The 22,477-nt window shown below is 36.7% G+C and overlaps 1 protein-coding gene across 1 annotated transcript in view; it reads right to left on the bottom strand.

Annotated features, from left to right (window-relative positions):
- BCHE (butyrylcholinesterase) overlaps positions 1-20,795 on the bottom strand; it is a 582,206-nt gene extending 561,411 nt beyond the window's left edge. Inside the window, exon 1 of the mRNA XM_053710110.1 lies at positions 20,667-20,795. The gene's annotated coding sequence lies outside the window, so the exon portion shown is untranslated. The remainder of the gene's footprint in view (positions 1-20,666) is intronic.
- Between the last annotated feature and the right edge of the window lie 1,682 nt (positions 20,796-22,477).

Below are 22,477 nucleotides of genomic sequence, written 5' to 3' on the forward strand. Positions count from 1 at the left end.
AGGAGGGGTTTTCACCTAGTATTTTTTTCTATGGTTTCATCAGCCTGTAGGAATTCCCATTTGTGGGAAAAAATTGTACGAACTTTCTCCTTATGGCAATTGTATTCAGTGACAAATTGCACTTTTTGATCATTTGTTCTAGTTTTTTGTTTATAGAGCACATTATCTCTCATTTCTTTCCTAGCTCTGTTCATGGCATATCTCAAATTGCGTTTGAAATACCCTTTGTTCTCAAATCTGTTATACATGTCAGTAGCATGTTGTAAGATAAACACTGTACGTTTAACAGCTACGGATCGGATCTCTACTGTGGCTATTTAAGCACTGCCCCATCAGACAGTCTTTGCTGGATTATTGAAGCAGTTGCTATCCTTCCTTGCTCCTTTATTCATCTCCGTTGTCTTGCTGAACTTCCTATTACAGACTGTGTATCTCTGATCCGTTCCGCTCCACAGTCTATGTCATCAGCTACAGACCGTCTACCTTTCTCCCTCATCACACGCTGCTGTGGGGCTTTGCTTAGCGTTTCTTACAATCTCCTCTAACAAACCCTGTTGGCTTAACTTGGGCATCTCAGGTTGTATATATGAAGTATTTACCAGGAATGGTTACGGTACATTGCATTGTCATTTATAATGCAATTTAAATTCTGTATGCGCATATCAAAGACCTTTTACCATCGTTGCACTCTTGTTATAAGTTTAAATGTTTACAAGTAGCATATAGTGTCTCTATCCTATGTCTGTATCAATACTTAGCCATTCAATGTAACTATCTATCTTTTTCACTTTAGATAGATACTGCATATATCTGGCTATAATAAGACAGAGGGTGAAATTTGTGAAACAACATCTTAGTTTCCTCACTGTCACAAAACCACTATTTCTGCTCAATAATAGAATCCTTAAGGGAGTTTTTGATATTTCTTACATAATAATTTATCCCTAACAAATTATTAAGCTCAACAGTGTTGCACATTGTGCTTAATTTCTTATATTTCCTCCAAAATGGATCCTGCTCTCATACCGCAACAGATACAGAGTTTATCAGATAGAATGGATATACTCTCCAATTAATTCCATGATTTACAAGTAGAGAACCAAGCTGTTAAAGCATGTCTTAGAAGAAGTGCTTACAGCAAAGGCTACACCCACAGAGCAGCATCCTAAACCGTTGGTTCCCCTCCAGAAAATTTTTCTGGAGACCACACTCTGTTCAGGGAGTTCAAGAACGCCTGTTTATAATGTTTGACTTAAAACAAAGGACATATCCCACTGATAGGATCAGAGTCTTGACACTTATATCCTATCTTAGGGGGGAACCCCGTGCATAGGCTGATTCCTATTTCGAATCAGGGGATCCTATTCTGGGTTCGCTAGATGACTTCTTTTTTTTAAAAACTTTTATTTATAACCAGCAGTAGATACAGAAAAATCAAATTACCGATCTTGCACCACGCAGGGCCCGGTATCATATATTGTACATAACAAAAAGAAAAAACAGGCGCAAATAGAGAATTATCAATATTAAACAAAATTCTGCTACTAAATAGCATCCATAATGAACTGCATACCCTGCTGGGATTTTTAAATCTTTTTTCCTAAACACAACAAACAGCCTAAACATTCTAATGCAATATAGTCTAGGGAAATTAAAATAAAAAAATAAATTAATTACAAATAATAAAAATAAAAATAATAATATCCTCTCTTGAAGGAGTAAGGTTCATTCCATGTACATCAGTTCTGCAAACATTTATCTCTTCAATTTTAGAGAGGGAAAAAAAAATTATACTATTCTCTCACTCCCCTCCCCACCCCCACCCCCCCACATCTTCCTACCCACATTCATAACTATCCTCTTATGAATTATGAATTAACCCCTGCCTTCAATGCTTATGGCCTATCCCTAGAGTTTTCAGTCAGATCCTACCTTACTAGTATCTAGAGATCAATCTCCCTAAATCATGCCAGCCATGTTGAAGGGAAAAGATTGGATATCACAAGCTCAGCAAACAAGATAGAGTTTAAAAAGGGAGATAATATACGTCTTTGAATTGGGAGTGGGTAGGATTTGATAAGTGGAAGCCAATCCAAGAGGAAGATTTTTATCCTGGGTTCCACTAGAAAGTTTGTATAATAAGATTCAAATAATATCTGATATTGTATTTCTTTAAGGAATAATAAAAAACTTGGTACCACATGATCTTTCCAGCTTTTCAATATTAAGTGTCTTGTAGTGAGAATAATAGTATTTTGGACTTTAATCATTCTTTTAGATCTAAACATGAACATGTAAGAAAAAATATATCTTCTGCTGTGTAAACATTATAATCATGGTAAAGTTTGCTATACCAGTACCAAATCTTTTGCCACAATTGATGTATTTTCAGACAGGACCAAAATAGATGTAAAATGTCTGCTTTGAGGAAAGAGCAACGTGAACAGGAAAAACTTTATGAAGGATAGAATCTAGACATTCTATCCGGTGATAAATAATAATTGTTGATAAGTTTAATATGTGATTCTCTCCATGACATCAGTAACTTATCTACCGTCAAAAAGCTTTGATTTATTCTATTCTCTTCCAAAGAGAGAAAATACCTCATCCAAAAATTACGTAATTCCCCTTGCTTAGCATGTAATTTGCATGTAATTCCCCTTAGCCAACATAATATCGTATATCAACGATATTGAAGTACATCTTAAAGAAAATCTACGTATTATATTCATGATATCAGACCACTCAGACAATGTTTCAGTATCCCATTTCTGGGAAAAGATAAAGTGGGGCAGCTGGAAATAAGCATATAAATTCAATCTAGGGAGACTAAACTTTTTAAACAGCGATTCTGAGGTCATTATTTGATTGGAGCTGAAGATTTGATAGACATATAATAGACCAAGATCCGCCCATCTTCTGAATACTTCTTGAGATATACCTGGAATAAATTCTGGGTTACCCATTATGGGAAGAAACTCAGAAAATGCTGGAGACACTTTAAGTAAATTACAGATTTTCTGCCACGCAATAATAATATTTTTTATAGAAATCAGTTTGGAAATATTCGAGGGCAGTTTCTCTACTGGGCAATGTAAGATAGCCTTTAATGAAAATGGTATTACTAAAAATACCTCTAAGTCCAATGATATAAATCTTTTTAATTCTGTTATCCATTCTAAAGCAACCTTAGCTAAAGATGCCCAGTTATATAATTTTAAGTCTGGGAGGGCCAGTCCCGCTATCTGTCGATTTAACATTAATTTCTTAAGAGCGATCCGGGGCTTTTTTTCCCCCCAGATAAAGTTAGATTGCCAGCCCTGTAGATCTGATATATCTTTATTAGATAGTAATAAGGGGAGATTTTGAAATAAGTATAATATTCAAGGAAATACAATTGTTTTTATCAAGTTAACCCTTGCTGAGAGAGGGATTAGTAATGAGGACCAGGAATCTAGGTCAGACTTAATTTTCTGCAATATTGGACAGTAATTCAACTTGTATAATTTTTCTGGATTTCTATGTAGAACTATGCCCAGGTATTGAAAAGAATCAACTATTTTAAATGGGTGAGGAAATGACTTAAGTCTCAATTCCGAGAGTACTAGTAGTTCACTTTTATTGTAAATAATCTTATATCCTGAGAAAGAAGAAAAAAAATGAAAAAGTCGCAAGATTTGAGGAATAGCTTTATATACATTATCAAGAAAAATAAGCAGATCATCTACATAAAGCAGAATTTTTAACGTTTAAGAACCCATTAGTATTCCCGATAAGTTATCCCTCAACCAAATAGCAAATGGTTCCAATGCCAAGTTAAAAAGTAAAGGAGAGAGGGGACATCCCTGATGGGTCCCTCTCTTTAAATAGATCTTAGGGGATAGAGAACCATTAATACATAAATATGATATAGGGGATTTGTAAAGATTTCGAACAAATTGAAGGAATTGATTTCTAAGTCCAAATTTCTCTACGGCTGTAAAAAGATAATTCCAATTAATTGCATCAAATGCTTTTTCTGCATCAACAGTAAGTATAGCTCCTTCCCTATAATTTTAAACTCATCTTTACTACGATCCAAATTTCATACATAATCCAACAATGACGTAACTTATCGAATATTTCTAAGTGAATTCCTGTTTTTCATAAATCCTGTCTGGTCAGGGTGAATAATTTTATCCAAAAGTACAGCTAATCTGGAAGATATAATAGATGTCAGTATCTTGTAATCTGCAGTGAGTACTGAAATGGGTCTGTAAGCCCCTGGATCTAAGGGATCTTTACCTTTTTTTAATATTAGAGAAATACGTTGCTGCAGTAAAGTAACTTGACATTTCATTTCTAAAATAAAAATTAAACAGGCTAAGGGGATTTTTATTTCTTCAGACAATATTTTATAAAATTCTATTGGAAGGCCATCCGGTCCTGGGGCCTTATTACTGCTAGCTGATTGGATTGCTTCTAAAATCTCCTCCTCTGCTATTGGTTGATTCAGAACTTGAAGTTCCTCATCAGGAATCGTAGGTATCTTAATTTTAGTCCAAAAATTTGTGAAATTATCCATATCTACCTCTGATTCTGTGTATAATTGCTGAAAGACATTAAAAAATACTTTATTAATGTCATCCGGATCAATGTAACATATTTTTGTCTTTAATAGATAGAATAAGATTTTTATTTTTTCTGATTTTTACTAGTTTGGCCAAATATTTGGCAGAGTTGCCATAGGTTCCTCTAAACTGCAGATTACTTTTCTGTTCCTCTTCATGACATCTTTTTCTTAAGAAGATATCCCTTTCTCTTCTGGCCTTGCAATATTTATCCCAGTTACTAGGAGATCTATGTGTATAATAACTTCTAAAAGCATTTCTAACTTGATTGAGATTGTCGCATGATCTGATATCACAATATCATTAATACTAGCCTCTGTTCTACATGTAGCCAATGGTTTAGAAATAAATAAGATATCTATTCTGGAAAAAGTTTTGTGAACTTTTGATTCACAGGTAAAGCTTCGGAGGTCGGGATTTTTTAATCTCCATATATCTACTAAGCTTAGTTCATGACAAAACTTTTTAAAATATACTTTTTAAATTATCCATATCTACCTCTGATTCTGTGTATAATTGCTGAAAGACATTAAAAAATACTTTATTAATGTCATCCGGATCAGTGTAACTTATATTTTTGTCTTTAATAGATAGAATAAGATTTTTATTCTTTCTGATTTTTACTAGTTTGTCCAAATATTTGGCAGAGTTGCCATAGGTTCCTCTAAACTGCAGATTACTTTTCTGTTCCTCTTCATGACATCTTTTTCTTAAGAAGATATCCCTTTCTCTTCTGGCCTTGCAATATTTATCCCAGTTACTAGGAGATCTATGTGTATAATAACTTCTAAAAGCATTTCTAACTTGATTGAGATTGTCGCATGATCTGATATCACAATATCATTAATACTAGCCTCTGTTCTACATGTAGCCAATGGTTTAGAAATAAATAAGATATCTATTCTGGAAAAAGTTTTGTGAACTTTTGATTCACAGGTAAAGCTTCGGAGGTCGGGATTTTTTAATCTCCATATATCTACTAAGCTTAGTTCATGACAAAACTGTTTAAAATATTTTGCAGTTTTATGATATCCCCTAGCATTTTTTTAATGATAATCTGTCCAATTCAGGGCAGATGGACATGTTAAAATCCCCCCCTAATATCAAATTCCCCCCAATAAAGCAAAATAATTTGTGTTTAATATTTTCCCAGAAAGCTGGAGAGAAAGTATTAGGACCATACACATTACAAAGGGTATAAATACCACCATTAAGCTGTACATGCAAGATAATGTATCTTCCCTCTGGATCAGCTTGAAAATTAAATATTTTATAGTCCAAATTTTTATGAAAAAGAATTGCTACCCCAGATCTCCTTTGAACTGCAGGTGCCGCTACTAATTCCCCTACCCATTTACACTTTAATTTAGAGAGTTCAATTTCCTTAAGATGTGTTTCTTGAAGCATTACCACGTCAGGATTAAATTTTGCTAGATGTTTAATAATAAGTTTACGCTTTCTAGGGGAAGTAATACCCCCCACATTCCATGAAAGAATAACATCTAAGTCTGCAGGGGACCCAGTAAGCGAGATGGAACGGAGAAAGCGGAGCCGGGGGGGAAGGGGGAGGGGAGGAGAGAGGGAAAAAAAAAAACACACCAGCAAATCCCAGAAACTAAAAACATTAATATTTCCTGTAAATTGTACATTGAAGAACAACCTGGGCTGATTCATTATAATACACAATATAGTTAGTCTAAACTTATTTCTAATAAAAAAAAGAGAAAAACCAAAAGAAAAAAAGAATGCCACCGGCAGAGTAATATATATCTATACACTATATTTTAAATAATAGTATAACTCTACCCATATGAACTTTACCATATGTCTTATAACAAAAATTACCCTTAGTGCTAGATAGTATCAATAAATTCCTGGGCTTCTTGAATGTTATTCAATATCCGTCTAGTATCCTTATCTTCCACAATTATCTTAGCAGGGTAGGTTATCCAAGCTTTTAAACCTTTATGTAGAATTTTAGTGCAGAACGGTATCATTAATTTCCTCTTAGCCGAGGTTTCAAGCGAGAAGTCTTGAAACAATAGGAGTTTATTATCAAAAATAAATGACTCAGTTTTCCTATATAGTTTCAAGAGTTCTACTTTATCCTGATACCTCAATAGCTTAAAAATGCACATTCTACCCCTGTGCTGAATAGCTAGGGAAGGTTTTCTGGAGCCTATCCTATGTGCCCTTTCTACTATCAGTGGGAGCTGGTGAGGCGGGATACCTAGCGCTTAGGGGAGTAAAAAAGAGGTAAATTTCAGGAGGTCTTCAAATTGAAGAGTTTCTGGGAGACCAACAATTCTAATATTGTTGCACCTGGAACGATCTTCAAGATCATCCAGGCGCAATTGTAAATTCAAGATCTTAGCATCTTGTTTTAGGACTACACTTTCTTGGGTATTGACTAAGTCCTCTAGGTCAGAGATTCTACCCTCAGCCTCATTCAATCTGACAGAAAATTGTGTAACTTCATTTGCCAAGGATACGATCTCAGATGATATATTGTTGAGCTCTTTTTTAATAATATCAAACTGTGGAGTAAACATAGCTGCAAGCTGAGATAATAAAGATTGTGTATCCAAAGTAGATAAAGATGTATCTGGGGGAATTTCAGGGGAAACATCTGGGTTCTTATTCCTCCTGTCTTTAATTTTTGACGGCATTATAGGAGAGTTTTGTTTCACCTGTGTGATGAACCTTTCCATGAGCTTGAAATGTAGAGATAAGTGCTAATCGTGCAATAAAATTTTAGTCTGTGAATTCAGATTTAAACAAAAAGTGATCTAGCTAGAACTACGAAAACTGTCTAGCTATGCGTAAGTAAATAGTGAGGAAAATCCATATATTTTTTTTTATGAATGTGCTAAATAAATGTGTGTTCAGAGCCTTAGTCCTAAACCATAATGTACTTTAAACTCTAGATATGGGGAAATAGAAGCCCTAGCCATGTTAGAGTATTCATAGCTTACCAAACTTCCTAATTAAGTATAGCATAAATCCTGTACCGTTATAGAATAGAGTGTTACTCCCTAAATAATCAAAAACTGCAGCTATGGGTAATAACCTCTTAATAATATTTGTTCCCTTCTCTTTTCCTTCACTTTTCCCTACCTTATTTCCCCCCTTTTTTTTTCTTTCTTTGATATTATATAGCCTTTATTTAAGCCTAGTAATACTATGCAAGAATCTGTCACCATATACTGTATATCACGATGTTATTTATCTGCGACAAATATCATTTAAATAACAAAAACCCAAACTGACCAATAGTAAAACAAAGTTCTTAAATCTTATAAGTCAGATACTTCATAGAGACAAGGGACCAAGAAAAACAAAAAAAAGGTTTCCCAGTATATTAAGGACAGCGTTCAGTAGCATGAGGCTTATAACCAAAAGAACCTGCTGGGCCAGCCGACTCTTGCTATGCCCCTAATCATGACCTTCAAGCAACTCTAAAAAAAGCACATACTGTCCAATAAAGATACAAAGTTCTTGGGTATTGTAGGCCAGATTCTTAAAAGAAACCAGGGAGAGACAGAGATTCCCAGCGTATTAAGGACAGCGTTCAATGGCATGGGGTTTGAAGAAAGAGAAAAAGTACCTGCTGCGCCAGCTTACTCCTGCTATGCCCTAGTAGTGATTTCCAGGTAGATAAGAATTAAGTTACTTCTTCAAGCTTGACATGGTATCGGGCAAACTTAATCTTTGTACTTGAATGCTAACTCATATTGCTGAAACTTCAAGAGATGTAAAGCAATCCTCAGCTCCTTTTTCCTCCACCGCTTCCAGATGACTGAGCACAGACCGGAGTCTCACAATCCAGTGGGTATCAGTAACAGCCGTCTAGAGCTCTTCACCACGAGGAGGAGGCGCCACCCACGGATCCCTCCGCCGGGTAGCAGCCCCGACCTACCAGTGGCTGTTACAAGCAAGGGGCCCGGCAGCTCCCACCAAACCTCTCCGGCTCTAAGGCTTAACTGCTGGGTGGATCTGTCCCAAGTTCTTCTCCTCTACCCCTTCAGCGTGGAGTGTGGTTCCTTACCACCGGGCAGCAACCGCCAACAAAAGGACTTCCGTAGCTACGGCTTCAGATGCAAGCCTATATCCCCGATAATCCCTGGACCAGGCTGGGTAAATGGGAGGTAGCAGTGGGGTGCGCTTTCTTGGTTCAGTGACTCAAAGCCACCATGGAGCTGTGTAGCGTGAAGCGTGTCTGTCAGCCCCGCCCTCAACGGAAGTCTCCTACCCGCTAGATGACTTCTTAAGTGCCATGTCTGCACTCTATGATGACCCTTATAGACAGGTTACTGCGGAGACCACTCAAACAGGAATCCAGTTGAGTTGTACATAACTTGATTTTAGATATCTGCCAAGGACTCTCAATGGAATGAAATTTCTCTAAAAAAACAGTTTAGTCTTGGACTCTCGGAATAGATAAAGGATGAATTATCAAGAACTGGAATACTGGATTCCCTAGAAGAATTATTCCCTCTTTCAACCAGCAATGATAGATGCCTTAGAGAACGAAGGTCTGAGAAAGGTTCTTTCAGGAGGCCCCTCCAACCAAGTACCCACACTCCAAGAGAGATGTCACAACCAATAAAAATTGGTTTTGTGAAAGGACCACTCACTAACCAGGAAAACAACAGATGGAGATCCCTTATTCTCTGCATGTATTGCGCCTCCCATGGACATGAGGTGAAAGACTGCCCTACCCTCAATAAGAACAAATTTGGTAAGGACATTAATGTTATGCCATGTTGTACTGCTAAGAGTCAATCAAACTCCTACCTAATAATGTATTTATTCTTACAGTGGGAACAACACAAGATGACTACTGAGGCAATCATAGATACCGGGGCATGTGAGAATTTTATTGATCAAACTTATGTTATAAGTAAAAAAATTCCTATAATACCAAAAAATTGTTCTGTCTCTCTGTAATTAATTGATGGTTCTCTCCTCCCTTCTGGTCCTATCTCTTATCAAACCATTGCTATGGTTCTTACTACAAACAGTGGTCACACTGAAACACTGACCTTTGATGTTATACCATCTCCCATATTTAAAATAGTCCTGGACATAAACTGGCTTAGGTTACACCAACAGATAACACACATCTCCTGTTCACTTCTACCTAGGAAACATTGTTTATGTACACCCATTGTTATGCATATGTTAAGTCCACAGGTACACTGCAATGATTTCACAGATGTGTTCAATAAGAAAGAGACAGAATCTCTGCCACCCCACAGGGCCTATGACTGCCCCATTGATCTTCTACCAGGTGTTTCTATACCTTGTGGGCATATCTATACGCTCTCCAAACCCGAGCTAGACATACATTGACGATAACCTCAGGAAGGGTTTTATAAGACCTAATGCCTCTCTATTTGGAAGAGGAGGACACATACATAATATCCTTCTTAAAAAAGAGACTGCCTGGATGCATAAATTAAACACTGTAGTTCCAAATGGGCTCAATGAAAAGTTTAAGTTTGCAGCAATTCTTTGAATCTTGGAAATTAAAAATATAACTTAACAAAAACACTTTGTACCTTTGCCTATCTGCTATTATAGTGTTATGGCTGGATCAGCCAGGGGCAGTCAATACAGTAATCTTTTAAAACCAAAATATTATTGTGATTTTGAATAATGACAATGAACTGTTTTTAATTAATTAAGTTTTTTGTCTTATAAACCTAAGAAAGTAATGATTTAAATTGTGATTTAATTCACTTCACTAAGTCCTGTTTTTAACAAAAAATGTGTTTCCTCATATTCGCAGAGGTTTTTCTATGTTAGAGTGCATTACTATTATTGTCAAAAACTTTCACCTGTCCTAAGACAGGGGTGTGTCCTGGCGACTTCTTAATTGGAGGTGTAGAATAAAGAAGAGCAAATCAAGCTCCATAACGGCCTTTAAATAAGCAGGTATGCCATTTTTCCAAGTAACGTCTGCCCTGAGGAAGCCCCAATGATGTTGTAATCATGTGGAGGGTGAAACGCGCGTCAGCAGTTACGCAATCAGAGCTGGTGACTCTGTCCCTTGCCTAAAACGGTTGGCTTCAGCTTTTCAGCGCTGTGGAATCTGTTGGCGCTCTACAAATACCTGATAATAATAATAATAATACAGAAGTTTTCCTAATTTTGCAGCCGAGTCCTATTCAAAGCAGGCTGTTAGAAGTTCACTAAAGAGGTTGGATACTTACAACAGTTACCGGATAAATCATGGACATTCCCTCTACTGAATACATTCCCAGGAGCACGGCTGTAACTGTGGAGGACTCAAGGTGGTAATTATATATACACCTATTTACATCGGAAAACTACAACTTAACCGGTGAGCTCTTGTCACATGATGGACTACTACTAAGTTTCTACAGATGCTTTCTTGAGAACGACATGGTTCAATGTGCCATGTATGCATAAACTAATACATGCTTCTTTAAATATTATTTACTGTATCTAACCTTGTTCTGGTGGCGACTTGATTTAACTGGGGGTGTACATCGATGCTACACAAATATTTTAATTTCATGATACTGTGTACTATTATATTATAGTGGTGTCCTCTGAAATAGGTGTTGTATGCAGTCCTTATCACGTTATTTTACGCTTACCATTTTATTAACATCTGTACATTACCATTTATGTCTTGATGTGTACTCCAGTATAGACCCTCATGGATCACTAAGGTAGCCCAATTTTTTTACCTCTACCCTCTGGTGAAGGTATTGCTGGATAGCCATAACATATGTATTTGATTGATGTTTTATCAATACTTAAAAAGGTACTCTGCTTATGATATATTATATTATTATATTATTATGATATATTATTGGCATTGGAGCCTTTAAGTTACACAGGCATAGATCTCAAGGATCACTATGGTGGCCATTTTTTGCCCAGGTTGTGAAGCCACCCTCTAGTGGAGGTGTTGCCTTGTTTCTTTTCTTCTTCTTATTTAGGGGGTCAGAACTCCCCACTTCTGAAAGCAGTTCATATTAATTATAGTTCATTTGTCCATATTATAATTGGAGATTTTTTTCTTGCTATGTATATGCATGATTTGATAGGCACTGTATCTACCACCAGGGTTGGTGGTTATATACACTAATACACTTAAAATGTGTGTGCTGAAATCCCTGTCTTGAGTGTAGTAGCTGATTGAGTTCCTACTTTTTTCTTCCTCTTTTGCATCTTATATCTTAAAAAAGGGGCAGACCCTGTGAGGGGTGAGATGACTCATATTGAAATGAATGGATCTCGCTGAAGAGGGAAACTTTGCAGTGTAGGGTGAGGTTAGCAGGGGGCACACTTTAAAAATGAAATCCTGAAGCCAAAATAAATCACATTGCACTGTTTTCTCCGTATAGCATCTTACAACCGTCTCTATTTAAATATGAAGTGTATGCAGAATACATCACTTAGAGATACACCCTGTTTTCAGGATAAAAATTGGCTTTATATAATTTCACCATGGAAATTAAAGTACTGGTGACAATTCTTAAAGGGACACTCAATCAAAATTAAACTTTCATTATTCAGATAGAGCATGCCATTTTAAACAACTTTCCACAATTTACTTCTATTAACAAAATGTGCACAGTATTTTTATACTTAAAATTTTTGAGTCACCAGCTCCTACTGAGCATGTGCAAGAATAAGTGTGTATGCGTTTGTGATTGGCTGATGGCTGTCACATGGTACGTGTATGCATTTGTGAATGGCTGATGGCTGTCACATGGTACAGGGGGAGTGGAAAAAGGCATAACTTTTAAAATTGCAGGAAACAAAATCTACTACTCATTTGAAGTTCGGACTAAGTGCTATTGCATTGTCTTGTTATCTTGCATTTGTTGATTATGCAAATCTACTGTGTTGACTGGTCCTTTAAATAATCTCACCAGCCCAGAGACCTTTAGATATCGTCCCCTAAGTGTATATCAGGATTGCATTCTAGTAACTTTTAGTTCAACCTTTGTTACATGTTCTTCCGAGATTCATTCACATGAAAGGGACATCAAACACCATTTTTCATATAAGGAAAAAGTTGTAAGTTACTTGTTAAAGGACCAGTAATCACAGTAGAATTGCATAAACAACAAATGCATGATAACAAGTCAATGAAATAGCACTTAGTATGAACTTCAAATGGTAGTTGATTATTTTTCTGACAAAGTTATGCTATTTCCACTCCCCCTGTATCATGTGACAGCGATCAGCCAATCACAAATGCATACAGGGAGTGCAGAATTATTAGGCAAATGAGTATTATGACCACATCATCCTCTTTATGCATGTTGTCTTACTCCAAGCTGTATAGGCTCGAAAGCCTACTACCAATTAAGCATATTAGGTGATGTGCATCTCTGTAATGAGAAGGGGTGTAGTCTAATGACATCAACACCCTATATCAGGTGTGCATAATTATTAGGCAACTTCCTTTCCTTTGGCAAAATGGGTCAAAAGAAGGACTTGACAGGCTCAGAAAAGTCAAAAATAGTGAGATATCTTGCAGAGGGATGCAGCACTCTTAAAATTGCAAAGCTTCTGAAGCGTGATCATCGAACAATCAAGCGTTTCATTCAAAATAGTCAACAGGGTCGCAAGAAGCGTGTGGAAAAACCAAGGCACAAAATAACTGCCCATGAACTCAGAAAAGTCAAGCGTGCAGCTGCCAAGATACCACTTGCCACCAGTTTGGCCATATTTCAGAGCTGCAACATCACTGGAGTGCCCAAAAGCACAAGGTGTGCAATACTCAGAGACATGGCCAAGGTAAGAAAGGCTGAAAGACGACCACCACTGAACAAGACACACAAGCTGAAACGTCAAGACTGGGCCAAGAAATATCTCAAGACTGATTTTTCTAAGGTTTTATGGACTGATGAAATGAGAGTGAGTCTTGATGGGCCAGATGGATGGGCCCGTGGCTGGATTGGTAAAGGGCAGAGAGCTCCAGTCCGACTCAGACGCCAGCAAGGTGGAGGTGGAGTACTGGTTTGGGCTGGTATCATCAAAGATGAGCTTGTGGGGCCTTTTCGGGTTGAGGATGGAGTCAAGCTCAACTCCCAGTCCTACTGCCAGTTTCTGGAAGACACCTTCTTCAAGCAGTGGTACAGGAAGAAGTCTGCATCCTTCAAGAAAAACATGATTTTCATGCAGGACAATGCTCCATCACACGCGTCCAAGTACTCCACAGCGTGGCTGGCAAGAAAGGGTATAAAAGAAGAAAATCTAATGACATGGCCTCCTTGTTCACCTGATCTGAACCCCATTGAGAACCTGTGGTCCATCATCAAATGTGAGATTTACAAGGAGGGAAAACAGTACACCTCTCTGAACAGTGTCTGGGAGGCTGTGGTTGCTGCTGCACGCAATGTTGATGGTGAACAGATCAAAACACTGACAGAATGCATGGATGGCAGGGTTTTGAGTGTCCTTGCAAAGAAAGGTGGCTATATTGGTCACTGATTTGTTTTTGTTTTGTTTTTGAATGTCAGAAATGTATATTTGTGAATGTTGAGATGTTATATTGGTTTCACTGGTAAAAATAAATAATTGAAATGGGTATATATTTGTTTTTTGTTAAGTTGCCTAATAATTATGCACAGTAATAGTCACCTGCACACACAGATATCCCCCTAAAATAGCTATAACTAAAAACAAACTAAAAACTACTTCCAAAAATATTCAGCTTTGATATTAATGAGTTTTTTGGGTTCATTGAGAACATGGTTGTTGTTCAATAATAAAATTAATCCTCAAAAATACAACTTGCCTAATAATTCTGCACTCCCTGTATACGTATATACTGAGAATTCTTGCACATGCTCAGTGGGAGCTGGTGCCTCATAAAGAGTAAATATAAAAAGACTGTGCACATTTTGCTAATGGAAGTAAATTGGAAAGTTGTTTAAAATTGTATGATTTATCTGAATCGTGAAAGTTTAATTTTGAATTAAGTCTTTAAATATAAGAAAACAACAAATTTCTTACTAGTTAAATATAGGAGAAAGACAAATTTCTCACTAATCTAATAAAATAATCTAGGGTACGTGGCTTAGTAGAAATTTCATGTCTTGTGAATAGTATATAACTGCAATAAAGCACTGTCTTGTATTGTAAACCTTGATTGTGAGAGTTAAATATGTGTTGTTTTTAAGTCCAAGAACCTACCTCCTTGCAGTCTCTTGAGTATTTGTTATCTTATCTTATGTGACAAGTAAGGACTGTTAAACACAGCAAAGTCTAGCAGCACCGAATATTTCAGTCATAAAATATCTTTATTATTAATCTTATTATCATGCCATATACAACGTTTCAGGCCACAAGCCCATAATCATGTAAGGACTGGTAAACCAATAACTATGTAGTTAAGGAAGGGTCCAAAATTAATAATGAAACAACATTGAAAGTATGATTTAGCTACACACAACATTTTGTGCCAGATTACAAGTTGAGTGCAAAATATCACTTCCGCAAAAGCAATATTTGCGCACAATTTAGTAATACCAGTGCGGTAGCAATAATCAGCCACTTGTAACTGTAGGATACTTAAAGGGACACTGTACCCAAAAAATTTCTTTCGTGATTCAGATTGAGCATGAAATTTTAAACAACTTTCTAATTTACTCCTATTATCAAATTTTCTTCATTCTCTTGGTATCTTTATTTGAAATGCAAGAATGTAAGTTTAGATGCCGGCCCATTTTTGGTGAACAACCTGGCTTGTCCTTGCTGATTGGTGGATAAATCCATCCACCAATAAAAAAGTGCTGTCCAGAGTACTGAAACCAAAAAAAAAGCTTAGATGCCTTCTTTTTCAAATAATTATAGCAAGAGAACGAAGAAAAATTGATAATAGGAGTAAATTAGAAAGTTGCTTAAAATTGCATGCTCTTTCTGAATTACAAAAGAAAAAATTTGGGTACAGTGTCCCTTTAATGCACACCTCCAAACAGACTAATTTGTCCGTTTGCGAGCGCACAATAAATTAGCTCTCCACTTGTAATCTAGCCCTTTATGAGAGAAGACATTTTTAATGTTTGAAGACTTCATTTTAATTTGTATATGTACTTTCAAATATTAGTATTTAATAATCAATAAATATATTCCACTAAATGTAGAAATTGTTGCATTGTAAAATGATTGTTGTGGCATTAATTTATAGGGACATAATAGCAGATATCATTATATTTCTCATGTGTGACTCTCTTATATACACAAATTATCATTTACATTTCCTAATCTTAGTACATTTTTATGTACATTTTTGGAAGAGAAAAAAATAGTGCAGACCTCTTTGTACCAGTCTGAAAATCTGTGCATTGACAATAGTGTCTGTTGTCTGTGTTCCTGTCATTATAATGACATCTGTTATTAGCTTCTGCATTGCATGCTAATTAGAAATCTGTATTCTTACCAAAAGGGGGTGAATGTACTGAATACATTTTGCTATACATATTATATTTGGATTATAAGCAATCAGACATACATATATAAATATGACGAGGCATGATGTACATGGTTATATAGCAGGAAATCAAAATATAATTATGTCCATAAAATCATATTCATAACATGTTCAGACCTATAAACATGTAGACAAACATTATTCTTAGCACAAGCTTATCCTAAGCTATGTTATTAAATGCTCTATCCTTAACAGGGTAATATACTACAAAGCTTATAAAAAAGTATATAAAATGCAATTCCTATTGCATACAGTCATGTGAAACAAGCTGTTTCCTCTAACAAATTAGAGTAAATTGCATAGAGATTTTTCACTTAAAATGATTCAGTGAGAGAAAAAAAAGCATATGCCAAACTGAAATAATTATTTTAATGGAGAAACACTTTTTAGAAATTTCCCCTAAAGCTTTTTCTTTATTTACAAAATTAACAGTCATTGCAAGCAGAGCAAGCAAATAGCATGCTAATAATATATAAGTATAAAAAGCTATGTAGTCCTTGGTGAACTACTACGAATGCTGATTAAAAAAATTTACTCTCTAAGGAACTTTGGTCATATTGCTAATAAACAAAAAGTCACAAGAGAGATAATTCATTTTATTAACTATTTTACCATATCACAGAAAATAATATATTAGTTTAATATATGAAGATTTTCAGTATTGCTCAATCTGAGACTGTTATTTTTGCTCCACTGTTTATTTGTATGTTTATAGGCTTAATTTCTAGGTTTAGGTAAAATTAAGCTACTTGTTCCAGTGTTTCAATAGTTAGTAAGAAAAGCTAATATAAATAATGTTCAGAAGATTTTCTCCGCTTACGTCTTTTCAGTAAAAAAGCCAAAAGCTTTATTGGGTACTAGGATTGCAATTACATGAATACATGAATCAGTATAATTTACCTTACATATTAATTATTTTAAAGCTTATTAAATAGTCATAAAAGAGAAACCTCCACAAGCACAATGTGTTGCCAATTTTGTAGCTATTAAAAAAAAAAAATTAGATTTTTCTTTACTGATCTTTCCCATTCCATTCCCAAGGGGAATTGGCATGTTGCTCCAAAATCTCAATACTGGATATCCTATATTATAAAAGTCCAAGTGTGTTTGTCTGAAGCTGTCATGCGCAGTAGGACAAACACACCTGGCCTTAGATTGACAGCTGGCAATTTAGGCAGCAGCGCGTGAGACAGCTGGCACCAGACCTGGAGGCGCGTATCAGTTAGAAGCGCCTGTCTGGATCAGCTGTGCAGGGTTTGCGCTATCAATGTGTTTAGCGGTCGCAAGACATCTGTCTGCATTAGCTGTGCAGGGTTTGCACGAGGAACAGGTCTGTCTCAAGGCATCTCTGCAGGGTTTGCGGGAGGAACAAAGGCGCAAGGCTTTAAATCTCTGCATCAGCTGTGCAGACAGTGCAGGGTTTGCGCGAGGAAGAAAGGCGCGAGGCTTTAAAAAGTAAATAAAAGAGCACAACACTGCGCAATACGTCACACACAAGAACTGGCTGTAGAAGTGGAAGGTTCAGTAGTTAAGAGAAAAAATAAAGAGAGGGGGGAGAGAGTGCACAAAAGATAGGGGGGTGAGTGCACAAAAGAGAGGGGGGAGGATGCACAAAAGAGAGGGGGGAGAGTGCGCTAGAGAGGGGGAGAGTGCACAAAAGAGAGGGAGGGGAGAGAGCGCAAAAGAGAGGAAGGAGAGAGACAGCAAAAGAGAGGGAGAGAGACAGCAAAATAGAGGAGGGAGAGAGACAGTAAAAGAGAGAGGGAGAGAGACAGCAAAAGAGAGGGCGGAGAGAGACAGCAAAAGAGAGGGGGAGAGAGACAGCAAAAGAGAGGGAGAGAGAGAGAGCAAAAGAGAGGGGGAGAGAGCACAAAAGAGAGGGGGGAGGGCACAAAAAAGAGGGGGGAGAGTGCGCAAAAGAGAGGGGGGGAGAGTGCACAAAAGAGGGGGGAGAGTGCACAAAAGAGAGGGGGGAGAGTGCGCAAAAGAGGAGGGAGAGTGCGCAAAAGAGGAGGGAGAGTGCGCAAAAGAGGGGGGAGAGTGCGCAAAAGAGAGGGGGGAGAGAGCGCAAAAGAGAGGGGGGAGAGAGCGCAAAAGAGAAGGGGGAGAGAGCGCAAAAAAGAGGGGGGAGAGAGCGCAAAACAGAGGGGGGAGAGTGCACAAAACAGAGGGGGAGAGTGCGCAAAAGAGAGTGGGGAGAGTGCGCAAAAGAGAGTGGAGAGAGTGCGCAAAAGAGGGGGGAGAGTGCGCAAAAGAGAGGGGGGAGAGTGCGCAAAGAGAGGGGGGAGAGAGCGCAAAAGAGAGGGGGGAGAGAGCGCAAAAGAGAGGGGGAGAGAGCGCAAAAAAGAGGGGTGAGAGAGCGCAAAACAGAGGGGGAGAGTGCGCAAAAGGGAGTGGGGAGAGTGCGCAAAAGAGAGTGGAGAGAGTGCACAAAAGAGGGGGGAGAGTGCGCAAAAGAGAGGGGGGAGAGAGCGCAAAAGAGAGGGGGGAGAGTGGGCAAAAGAGAGGGGGGAGAGTGCGCAAAAGAGAGGGGGGAGAGTGCACAAAAGAGAGGGGGGAGTGAGTGCACAAAAGAGAGGGGGAGAGTGCACAAAAGAGAGGAGGGAGAGAGATAGCAAAAGAGAGGGAGAGAGACAGCAAAATAGACGAGGGAGAGAGACAGTAAAGGAGAGAGGGAGAGAGACAGCAAAAGAGAGGAGGTTGAGAGAGACAGTAAAAGAGAGGGGGAGAGAGACAGCAAAAGAGAGGGGGAGAGAGACAGCAACAGAGAGGGGGAGAGAGACAGCAAAAGAGAGGGGGAGAGTGTGCAAAAGAGAGGGGGAGAGTGTGCAAAAGAGAGGGGGAGAGTGTGCAAAAGAGAGGGGGAGAGAGCACAAAAGAGATGGGGGAGAGAGCGCAAAAGAGATGGGGGAAAGAGCGCCAAAGAGATCGGGGAGAGAGCGCCAAAGAGAGGGGGAGAGAGCACAAAAGAGAGGGGGGGAAGAGAGCACAAAAGAGAGGGAGGATAGAGAGAGCAAGGGGTGGGACCGCTGTACTGCAAAAAATGGCCTGTGTACACGGGCTTTAGGACTAGTTCTTTTATATTTGTTTAACTACAAAATTTGCATCAGATCTTCTTGTTTGACACCAAATTCTACAATCTGCTTCTAGATATTTTCTTTAAGATTTTATACCTATAACCCAATGCTAAATATTTTTTTAGGAACAATTGCCACATGAAAATTAGATAATGCCTTTACTTCCCATTCCCCAGCTTTGCACAACCAATATTGTTATATTAATATACTTTATAACATTTAAACTTCTAAATTTCTTCCTGTTTCTAAGCTACTACAGACAGCCACTTATCAGATGCTTATTTGAGAGTTAGCACAACACAATACTAAATGCAAGTTAATAGATAATAAATAAAATGTCATGTGATCAGGGGGCTTTTAGAAGATGCTTAGATACAAGGTAATCACAGAGGTAAAATGTATATTAATATAAGTGTGTTGGTTATGCAAAATTGCGGAATGGGTAACAAAAAAATTCTATGGTAGACCGTCCTGTTAACTGTGCAATTTTCTGCTTTTTTTTGTTTTTCAAGAATATCCAAATATTAAACAGCAAATATTTATTAACATTTGTAACTCTTTTTAACTAATATAGGTAAAACATCCAGATTTAAACCCAAGTGTAGCACAGATTTACGGCCCTGAGAATTTTTAATACCACTAAAACAATTGCTTTTCTCATACGTATTGCAAAAGGTAGCAAGATTAATGAAATGTGATAGACTTAGATTATGCAGACAAAATCTAGAATACACAGTCATATAAGATGAATGTATTTGCTGTAATAAGGGCAAATTTGATTGCATGACTCAGAAAACACTAATCTGAGTTTCATAACTGACATATTTAGCAGAAAGCATCGAAAGAATTAAGATTCAGTATTACTGACCTATTTAAACTAATCTAGTATTTAGAACAGCAGCTGTGTGTATTTGTACTTAGCTTGATTTATCCTTCTGATTGCTTTTAGATATAGTTTGCATTCCATAAATGTATAAATATCCACATTTGGAGTTAAACTGTATTTTTTTTAAAATATATGAATTTAAAGGAAAATACACATATCTAAACAAATGATGTATTTAGCTGAACATTAAACATGTATAGTATACATCATAACACTGTAGAATAATGTTATTTAAATTATGCCCACACAAGATTCCTGTTTCTAATGCACAGTCTATTAATAAAACAGTTGAACTGAATCCAAATAGGTTTTAGTTAAGTAATATATCCGTAAGACATTTAGAATATTAATATATAACTAATAATTGGACCACCTGTTCACGATGCTCAGATAAAAAAATAGCTTTATATTGTTTTTTTCAGCTACCATCTAATATTTTCCACCAAGGCTTTGCTTACATTTATTTTTAAAGAGTAACCATTTACTATATAATATCTTTCCATTTGTTTTCCTGTTTATTTAGAATGAATGAAAAAGTGATACAGCTACAAATTAAAATCAAACATATAAACAATAAAGTGAATAATAGTAATTTAACCTCATACCTGGCTATATCTTCTGTCTTCTACTTGTAACTATCTGTGCCAATGCTTTTGTGCCTTATACATCATCAACCATAGCTTGTAACTTTAGCCATAATTCTGCAGCAACTCTCTAAAGCAATAAGGTTAGGGTTACACGCTATAGAAGTTCATTTGAACAGCAATGGCTTGAAATAGGTGTGCTAAAAATATGTTCTTATGGGAGGTAAATGAAGAAGGGAAAGTGTGACTAATATTTACAAGATCAAATGGGGACAACATATAATCCACTGAAACGGCACTTGGGTTTTGCTAAATTTGTTTTTTTTTTTTTTAACTAAGCTTAGCAGTTTAGAAAACCTATGAAGCCATTTGTGACCCTTGCAGTATTTCTCATTCGACTACAGACAATAACGTTTTAATATCCAGCATATGTATTCAAACAAAGTAAACTATTTAACTCTTAACTTTTTTTTTTTTCTAAAGTTTTAAAGCTTTCTAAAGTGTAATGCCATTTTTAATAAATTGTAAAAATTACTTTTATGTATAGACAGTGAAGATGCACAACACTAATTAGAACATCTATATGGTTATTTTTCTTTGAATTTAGAGAAATAAATACAAAGGGATTATTTGCTGTTAAATTAAATTGACCACTAAAGTGGTTATTATATAATTTGTTAAGTCTGCAGTTTTCATTTTATTTGAATGGGCATATTTTTCCTCTTTTAAAAGAAAAATGTCTAGTCCAAAATAAACTTTCATGATTCAGATAGAGAATGTAATTTTAAACAATTTTTTAATCTACTTTTATCACCAATTTTGCTTTGTTCTCTTGGTATTCTTAGTTGAAAGCTAAACCTAGGAGGTTCATGTGCTAATTTCTAAGCCCTTGAAGGCCGCCTCTTCTCTCAGGGCATTTTGACAGTTTTTCACCACTAGAGGGTGTTAGTTCATGTGTGTCATATAGATAACACTGTGCTCATGCACGTGGAATTCCAGTGAGCCAGCTCTGATTGGCTAAAATGTATGTCTGTCAAAAGAACTGAAAAAGGGGGCAGTTTGCAGAGGCTTAGATACAAGGTAATCACAGAGGTAAAAAGTGTATTATTATAACTGTGTTGGTTATGCAAAACTAGGGTATGGTTAATAAAGGGATTATTATCTTATCAATAAAAATTCTGGTGTAGACTGTACCTTTAAAGGGACATGAAACCCAACATTTTTCTTTTTGGATTTAGATAGATCATGCAATTTTAAACAACTTTTCTAATTTACTTTTATTATCAATGTGCCTTTGTTCTTTGTATATCATTTGTTGAAAAGCAGAGATGTATGCTTAGGAGAGGGCCCTTTTATGGAGCACAGCAGTTTTGCAAGAATGTTACCCATTTGCAAGAGTACTAGACGGCAGCACTATGTCCTGCCATGTAGTGCTCCAAATGCCTACCTAGGTATCTCTTCAACAAAGAATATTATGGGAATGAAGCAAATTTGATAATAAAGGTAAACTGGAAACTATAAAATGGCATGCTCTGTCGGAATAACAAAGGAACATTTTTGGGTTTCATATTCCTTTTCATACCATGATAAAATTGGTTAAGCTTAAAACACTAAAATTATTGTGTGTTTAATAAGGTATCTGTGTATAAGAATAAAATAAAAAAATAAATTTAAAAAAATCAACTATTTATACTACATATTATAGCACTATAGTTCCAATCAGATTCTGATGATTTGAAAGAACATTAAAGTAAAATGTAAACTTTCATGCAAAAAAAACCTTTCAATTTTAAACAACTTTCCAATTTACTTCATTAACCCCTTAGTGACCA

This window comes from Bombina bombina, chromosome 4 (genome assembly GCF_027579735.1).
Source record: "Bombina bombina isolate aBomBom1 chromosome 4, aBomBom1.pri, whole genome shotgun sequence".
Taxonomy (NCBI): Eukaryota; Metazoa; Chordata; class Amphibia; order Anura; family Bombinatoridae; genus Bombina; species Bombina bombina.